The sequence below is a fragment of the Nicotiana tabacum genome, chromosome 11, assembly GCF_000715075.1.
Source record: "Nicotiana tabacum cultivar K326 chromosome 11, ASM71507v2, whole genome shotgun sequence".
In the NCBI taxonomy this organism is placed as follows: Eukaryota; Viridiplantae; Streptophyta; class Magnoliopsida; order Solanales; family Solanaceae; genus Nicotiana; species Nicotiana tabacum.
This window is the reverse complement of record NC_134090.1, coordinates 152135180-152143726: the sequence shown is the minus strand read 5'-3', so window position 1 is coordinate 152143726 and position 8547 is coordinate 152135180.

The window sequence follows — 8547 nt, the reverse complement described above, 5'->3', positions numbered from 1 at the left end:
CAACTAGTAAATATGCACCTTAACTTTAAAATATAGTAAATTTAATACTAAGAATTTTAATATTTAACCTATAGAACTTAAATTCTAAATTTAGATATGCACATATTCTCTTGTTTCTTTTTGTGGGGTTGGTGATTTGGTTCAAAATGCGCAGCTTGAGGATCAAGACCTAGTCAAAAAGATGTGCCAAAAACATAAAAGTTAACGAGAATGTTGGTGTTTTTTAGTTGAGTTTCTTTTTAACTTTAAATTGTTTTTTGATATGACATATTGGCAAATGACCTGTTTTCAACGATCGTTTTCTCGTTGTTTTTTACCCCACACCCTTAAAAAACGAAGAGAGACATTGGCATGTGCAAACCATTACCTTGAACTAGCTAGGTGTTTTTCGTATCTTAAATAAGCAAATCCTACAAGATTTGAACTCAAATTAAAGTGGTAATATCCCATGCAATTCTAAACTAATAAATCATATCTCTTCGGTTTGCATAAGCGAAGTCAGGATTTGAATTTATGAATTCTTACTTCGCCGGTGTGTACTCAAAGGATAATAAGTATATAATCATTGTATAATGTATACACACTGCATGTACACTAATTATATAGTGACTATATATTGACCATAAATTGTATACTGGCTAAAATTAGTAAAAACTAAAGCTAAAAGTAATTTTTGTTGGTGTGGACTTTGTCGGACTGCTGAGTAATGTAAAGATCCCAAATTAAAGGGGCTCCTCAGGCCAACATTCTACTGGACCAACCCAATCATGCTTAATTCTCCATCTTCTCGATGGGTTTGTCCAGCGGTCTTAAATTAAGGTAAAAATAACACGGATTACTCAGTTTTCGGACTGATCATTCAAAAATAGTCAGCGTTTACAAAATCATTGAAAAATAGCCATTATTTTGCTGCAAACGAAAAGTTCCAGCATAATATACTGGAGATCGGTGCACATGTATATGAACTTCAAACATATTATGTTGGAACTCCAACACGCAGAAAGTTCCTGTATATTATGTTGGATCGATATATTATACTGGAACTCCAGTACATTATATTGGAGTTCCAGTATAATTTACTGGAACTCCAGTATATTATACTGGAGTAATTTTCCGGATTTTAAATAGTACTTTCGTTCATATTTATTTTTACATGAAAAGTGACTAAATTTTGATTACTTTTAAAACTGTGGCTATTTTTGAATGACCGCTTGTAAATCTAACTATTTTTGAATTTCTCCCTTAATTAAGTTATTAAGGCCCATATCATGGTGGTTTCAAGAAAAAACCCAAGGTTATTTGGTAAGTTATGGTATAACAACGCATGAAAAAGAAGGGATTTTTACCTTCCTATACAATATTTGAAATTTATTTATCAAACGTGTCCTAATTTTATATATCACCCACCCTAAACAAGGATTACTTATAAATTATATACAACCCATTATTAGTGCCTTGAATTAGGGGATTTAGTTACATCCTTTTCCTTTTTTCTCTCCTCTCCTCTTTCCTCAATGCCACATCTCTCATCAATTTTTCTTTCTTTCTTCACTTTCTCTCACCCCGTCTTTCTATCTCAATAAGGTAAGCCTAAAATTTGTCTTCTGCCAATCAACTTATTGAAGTAACCTCCGAACACTAATCTATCATAAAGCTTTGAATTCGAATTTGGATTTTCAAAAATCATTATGTGTTTGGATTGGGTGTTGTTGCAAACAATTGAAAATATTATTTGGAGTTTTTATCTCAATTTTGAGGGTGTTTTGATGAAGATTAGACTTGATTTCTGTCACGACCCAAAATCCATTAAGGGTCGTGATGGCGCCAGATACCACTATCAGGCAAGCCAACGCCAAGAAGTTAATTAAATTCTCATTTTAGTATTTTTGAATTTATTTCTTTTCCTTACATTAAACATTAAATAATGAACTTCACCGAGTAAATAATGATGTCTTTAACAAATTTTCAATACTGAATAATCCCATATACATCCCAGAACCCGGTGTCACAAGTGCATGAACAATTTCTAGGAAATAAAATGTAATACAATAACTGTCCGGAATACAAATTGGACAGAAAAAAATACAATACTCTGAAAGAGACTCTACTGGCTGCGGGTAGTCTCGAGAGATGCAGCTCACCTAAGTCTTCGTATCAACCATGTCACTACGCCCAACGAGGCCACTAGACATACATGTGCCTGTGCAAAAAAAACATACACAGCAAGTGTAGTATGAATACGAAAACAATGCATACCCAGTAAGTATCCAGTCTAACCTCAAAGAAGTAGTGACGAGAAGTCGACTTCAATACTTACTAGTGGTCCAATAATGTGAAAAGTCATGGATTTTATAAGGCGACTGCAAACTCAATAATCATGAAGCAGGTAAACAATTCTTTTGTTAATAGAAATCTTAAAACTTATTTTCATCTTTTAAAAATTTACATCTCCGGACGATGAGGCTATATCAATTATTAATAATTCCAAAACAATCAATCAAGTCATGCACAAATCATGCCGAGGTCGTACGACCCGATCCAACATAATATTTAAAATGTGCACTCCTAGAGGGTCGAATGGCGCGAACCATAAATGCATCTATTGTCCCGGTCGTGAATCATACATGTAACGCGGTCAAATATATAAATAAAAAAATTATCCCGCTCGCGAATCATATGTGCGACGCGGTTATACATAGATAAATACGTTCAAACAGTCAATCAAGAATTCATCAGGGAAACAATTACCCAAAAAAATGGCAACTTCTCTTTTAATGGTCAAGAAAATGATGTTTAGCCATTTTAGAAATTCATTTACCAAGTTCGAAATTAAGCATTTGAATCGACAATAGGGTTACAAATATTGCAAGTATAGCATGTTTTTGGGTCCTAGACTACCCGGATTTAAGCACAATAGTAGCTACGCACGGACTCTCGTCACCTCGTGCGTACGTAACCCCAACAAATAGAACATATTTAATTACTTCACCTATGGAGATAATTTCCTCTTATAAGGTTAGAAAGGAGACTTATCTCACTCCGAAGTTCCATAACCGGCTCCCAAGACCCTTCCGATGACTCAAACCGATGTCCAATGCTCCAAAACTAGTCAATAATTATGCAAACCCATATATATATGCTCAAACACTCATAACAATTCAATTTATATCAATTCCCAACTTCGTTTGAAAAGTCGATAAAATCACCCTCGGGCCCACTTGCCCGGATTCCGAAAATTTTCGAAAATAAACTTTACCCATAATACCATGAACTCAAATATATAATTTGTTTCCAATTCCATGCCTAAATTCATGGTCAACATCCGAAATATCAATTTCTAGATTTTTCTTCAAAATTCCAAATTTCCACTACCCATGATTTTTATGTTAACATCTAGATATAATCTAAGTATTTAACTTACAATGGGTGGGATTAACCTACCTCCAAGTTTCTAGGTGGAAGCCCCTCTCAAGAAGCTCCAAAAATCACCCAAAAATGGAGAAATGAGCAAAAATGGCCAAACCCGCTATTTAATGCGTTTTGCCCAGCGACTTCCGCACCTGCAAAATCCTCGCCGCTTCTGTGCATCCGCTTCTGCGGTGCCCCTTCGCACCTGCGCCCATTGCACTTCTGCGGCCATCAGTTCTGCTCCTGCGTTTGCGCATATGCGGTCAAGGCTCCACACATGTGGTCCTTCACTTGGGCGGCCCTGCTCCACTTCTGCAACTTCTTGGCCGTTTATGCGGCTCCGCACCTGTGGCCAAAAGCTCGCAGGTGCGGTTACACCAGATGCCAGCAGCCTTAATTCTTTTTCAAACTCCAAATTCGATCTGTTAATCACCTAGAATCCACCCGAGGCCTCTGGACCCCGTCCAATTATACCTACCAGTTCTAAAACATAAGGTGGACCTGCTCGACAGCTCAAATCACATCAAACAATGCCGAAATCATGAATCACACCCCAATTCGAGCTTTATGAACTTTAGAACTTCAACATTCGATGTCGAAACCTATCAAATCACGTCCGATTGACCTCAAATTTTGCACACAAGTCATATTCGACATTACGGACATACTCCAACTCTCGGAATCGGAATCCGACCCCGATATCAAAAAACCCACTTCCGGTCAAACTTCTAAAAAAAACTTCAAATTTCTACTTTCGCCAAAAAATCCCAAAATGACCTACGGACATCCGAATCTACTTCCGGACGCGCTTGTTGATACCCAATCTTCCCATATAATTTTTATATGCATAAATACCTTCAAAATAGCATATATATGCATATATAAGCATGCATAAGGTTTTTATAATTTTTTTATAATTTTAAATTGATTTATTTCCTTTCCTTTTACTCATAAAATCCCCAATTATTATCCCTCAAATTATTGTTGGGGTGATTTAGTCATTTAAATTTTATATTTATGCAAAATATTGTTAAAATATATTTTGTGCATTTTTATAATTGCATTTTGCATTTTTAAAGCTAAATTGAATATAATTGCAATATTAGCCTTATTAATGTATAATTACATTTATATACATGAAAAATTGATCTTCTATATTTTTAAAATGTTAAATATCTATTTTAAATCATTTTAGTATACAAAATTATTTTCAAAAATTATTTATTATTTATTATAAATAATATAGGGATAAATTGGCTATTTAAAACGTAGCCAGATTTGCATTTCAATTTCAGCCCAATTTTAACCCAACCCCAACCCAATTCCTAATCATATTCCCCGACCCCAACCATGAACCCGCCTACCCGACCCAGCACCGCCCGTATTAATTCTTTCCTTTTTTAATCCTAAACGACCCTAACCCTATCTCATTCTCCCAAACCCGCCGCCTCTGTATTCTCCCATCTCCTCTCTCAATAACTCAACCTAACCCTAGCCCCTTTAACTGTCGACCTCTCTTCTCCGGTGATCTCCCATCAACTCTTAAGCCTCCAATGGCTCCTCTAATGCCATGCTTGCCTTCTCTAAGGTCTTCAAGAGCCCAGGGCCACGCCGACTTGCATCTAGGGTTTGTCATTTTGTCTATTCTTGGCTACTTCAGTGTGATTCGAGCAAAATCATGTTGTGCTTGTTACGATCCTCGGAATTCTAGACAGGTTCTTTCATCTATATTTGGGTTTCTTCTAAACCCTAATTTTTGCCTACATCTCCTAATCTGTACAAATTTAAAACAATTTGAGTTTGTTTCTTTGATGTTTTACAGTGTCCTTGGAACTCTTTACAAGAATCATCGATTTCAAAGTGTTTTCACCTTCTTTTAAAATTAGGGTTTTCGGAACTTCTTCTAAAACTTTGTTAAACTGATTCTTTATGTTTAAACTTCTATCTCTTGCCTATTTTGACTGATTCTATGATTTTACTACCTTTTCAACTTGCCTATGTTGAAAGCCCTAATATTCTAGATTTCTTCATTTGGTTCTGTGTATTAGCATGACTGCTCGTTTCTTGTTTGAGTTTCTGTGACTATCTTGCTTCGAATATGTTCTTACTGAGTTTTAGCCTAACTTATATCACCTCTATATGTTTGTGTTCATCTTGACTTGTCAATAGTTGCCTCTTTGCTTGCTATGCTTGGTTACTGCTATCTCACTCTTTTTATATGCTAAAACTCTCTCTTTGATTGACTCTGAACTCCTTGTTTCTGGGCTTGATTTGAAAAACTTCCCTTTAGACTTTCGATTTTCCTGTTTAAACTTGGGAACCCATGTTACTCTCCTTAAATCAGTAATTTCGAATCCTTGATTCCATGATTTACTATATGTTGATTTTCGATTATTTCCATATTCTGCAACTTTATTTGTTTTCTTACCTTATTTGGTTAACCGAGTATTTTACTGATTCTTCATTAGTTATTTTCTTAATTAAACCCCTATGTACTTACCCCTAATTGTCTATTTTATACCTTATACTCTACTTGATTTCTTTCCTTAATCATTTCTGCCTATTACCGTTGGTTGATTACCTCTTAATTGAAGGGGTACTTGTATTGATTTGATTATGATTAGTACTTGGTTCCATAATTACTATGCTATTATGATTCTTGCCTTATTTTGATCTAATTTCGAACTATTATATATACACACTCTCTCATTAGCACAAACATACGAACACATTGGTTCAAAACTCTCTCTCTCACACACAAAAACTCTCTTCTGCTCTATTTTCTCTGGTTACTTGCTATTATTCTAAGTCAGCCGGCTGCAAGCCTAGGTTGATTACTCTACTCTCTTGCTCCTTACTTTGTGTTTACTACCTGCTTTACTAGTATGTTCCAATTTTAATTCAAGTCCCAAAAACAATGTGCTTCTTCTATTACTTCAATTTGTCATGTTTCTAATATGCTTTTACCTATGGTTTTATTGTTCAACCTGCAATTAGCATGTCTACTTTATCGTCTTCTGTACTGCATGCTATATACCCCTTAGGATCCCCTTCTAGTATGTCTTAATGTGTTTGTGTTCCCTTGATCCCTGGCATGCCCCCTTCCTGTGTAAAGTAATTGGCTATCCTAAGCTTCTTGATCCTGTATTAACAGTTCATGCTATACTTTTAAAAGCCTTGACCCCTTTTGAGGGTCCCTATGGTTCTGTACCGATGTGTATCTATGTTTACTATGTGCCCTATACTTACCCCAAATCTCCATTACCCCCTAAGTGGATGTGTGCACCTGTCTGACTTCATGTATTGAAGTGCTTCTTCTAGTTCTGTATTTGGTTTGGTTGATTGTTGATCACTTACCCTTTTAAAATTTTATTATTCAGTAACCCCTATGTGTTTCACAAAACCATTTCAAACAAACCTCCTTTTTAATACTATTTCCATACTGAAACCTTTCAAACTATGTCAAGCACTCTCACTCTACTCCTAAGTCAATAGGTTCTGCCCCCTCCAGTATGTGTACTGCCTTGGGATCCTTTTGAGAACCCTATGAACTCTGGCATACTGAGGTTGGCCATTCCACACTATATTTACTCAATTTGGTTACCAAGTCTAGGTGTAAGCACTGCCCGGGATCCTTGAGATCCTTAGGGAACTTTGATGCACCTAGACAATGATATTGTCTATGAAATTTGGGCATTTGAGGCTATTGGAGGCTTTGGGAATCTGGGCCTATTTGTAGGCTCCCTATAGAATAAATTCTTATTTTTCTTATCTACTTATGTAATTCATTCATATGGTCTGTAATAATTTGTAAACAAATATTGGGGTACCTAGTGAAAAAGGGCGGGTAGTTACATGTTTGTGGTGTAATACGGGTAGAAACCATACCTATAGGACTTTATATTTTGCTATGTTTACCTTTATAAGTAGAAACCATGCCTATAGGACTTTTATATCTTGTATGTTTGTCTTACCATGTTAGAAATCATGCCTATAGGTTTCAAGCGGTTTCGATAATAGAAATCATGTTATAGGTCTTAAAATCAACTTCACAAGTAGATGTCATGCCTATAGGATATAATCTAATCCATCTTCTGTTATAACAAGCGTTTACATGTGTTTTTTTTCATTTGTCATCATGTCTGCAAAGTTTCTGAAATCAGTATTAAACAACTAGATACCATGCCTATAAGGAACACCACCAGAAATTTTGCCTATAGATTCAACCCAGTTTAGTTTAAGTAAATCAATCCAATTCACGATTAGTTCACTTCGAAATTGGTTTGATTAATGTTTTATTTTCCCTGAAACAAGTTCATTCAAAAACTGACTTAATCTATCATTAGACAGCATGCCTATAGGGATTCAAGAGTTTGTTTTAAAATCTGCCTTGTTTTACTATAAAACGTAGTTATCAGTATTCCGCGTAGGCAAGCCTATAGGGCGTTTTCAAAATCTTGCAACTCTGAAATTGTTTTTGTTAGTTAATGTCATTCTGATCTTTGTAAACATGCTTTAAAAAAAATCTGTAGGCAACCAATAGGGCCATTACTTCTGAGTTTATAAAATAAACGGCCTATTTTCTGTGTCTTGATATTCACTTAGACATCATGCCTTAGGATACTGTTTAAAAAAATGCCTTTATTTGTGCTTGAGTCGTGCTGCTTATGTGTATTGTTTGAGGAGGTAAACTTGAGCCTCTAGCTGCTCACTCTTATCTTATGTGCTAAAAGTCCTAATTGTTCTTGCCTACCGCCTTAGTATTTTCACCTTTAAAACCTTAGGGGTCTGGTTAGAACTACCTATAGGTAGATGTACTAAAATTCCTCCAGGACCATTAAGAAAGGACGGGTAACAGCACGCAATAGAGATCGCTGACCAACACTCGTTTTAATGACCACTAAAGGGGTGGGAAGGGTAGATATAGGATATGATGACTACACGCTAATGTCACGTGTAGCCCCTCATTGAGGAGTGTTTACCGGACATTGTGTGGGGTGATCCTATAGGCTAACCAACCTAGGACTCCTCCTTTTCCCAAAATCCCTTTTTGTTTAAAACTTTGTTTTATACAACTTGTTCAAAATCTTTATCTTATCATTTGAGTTATACAACGTGCTTTACGTGCAACCTATTTGA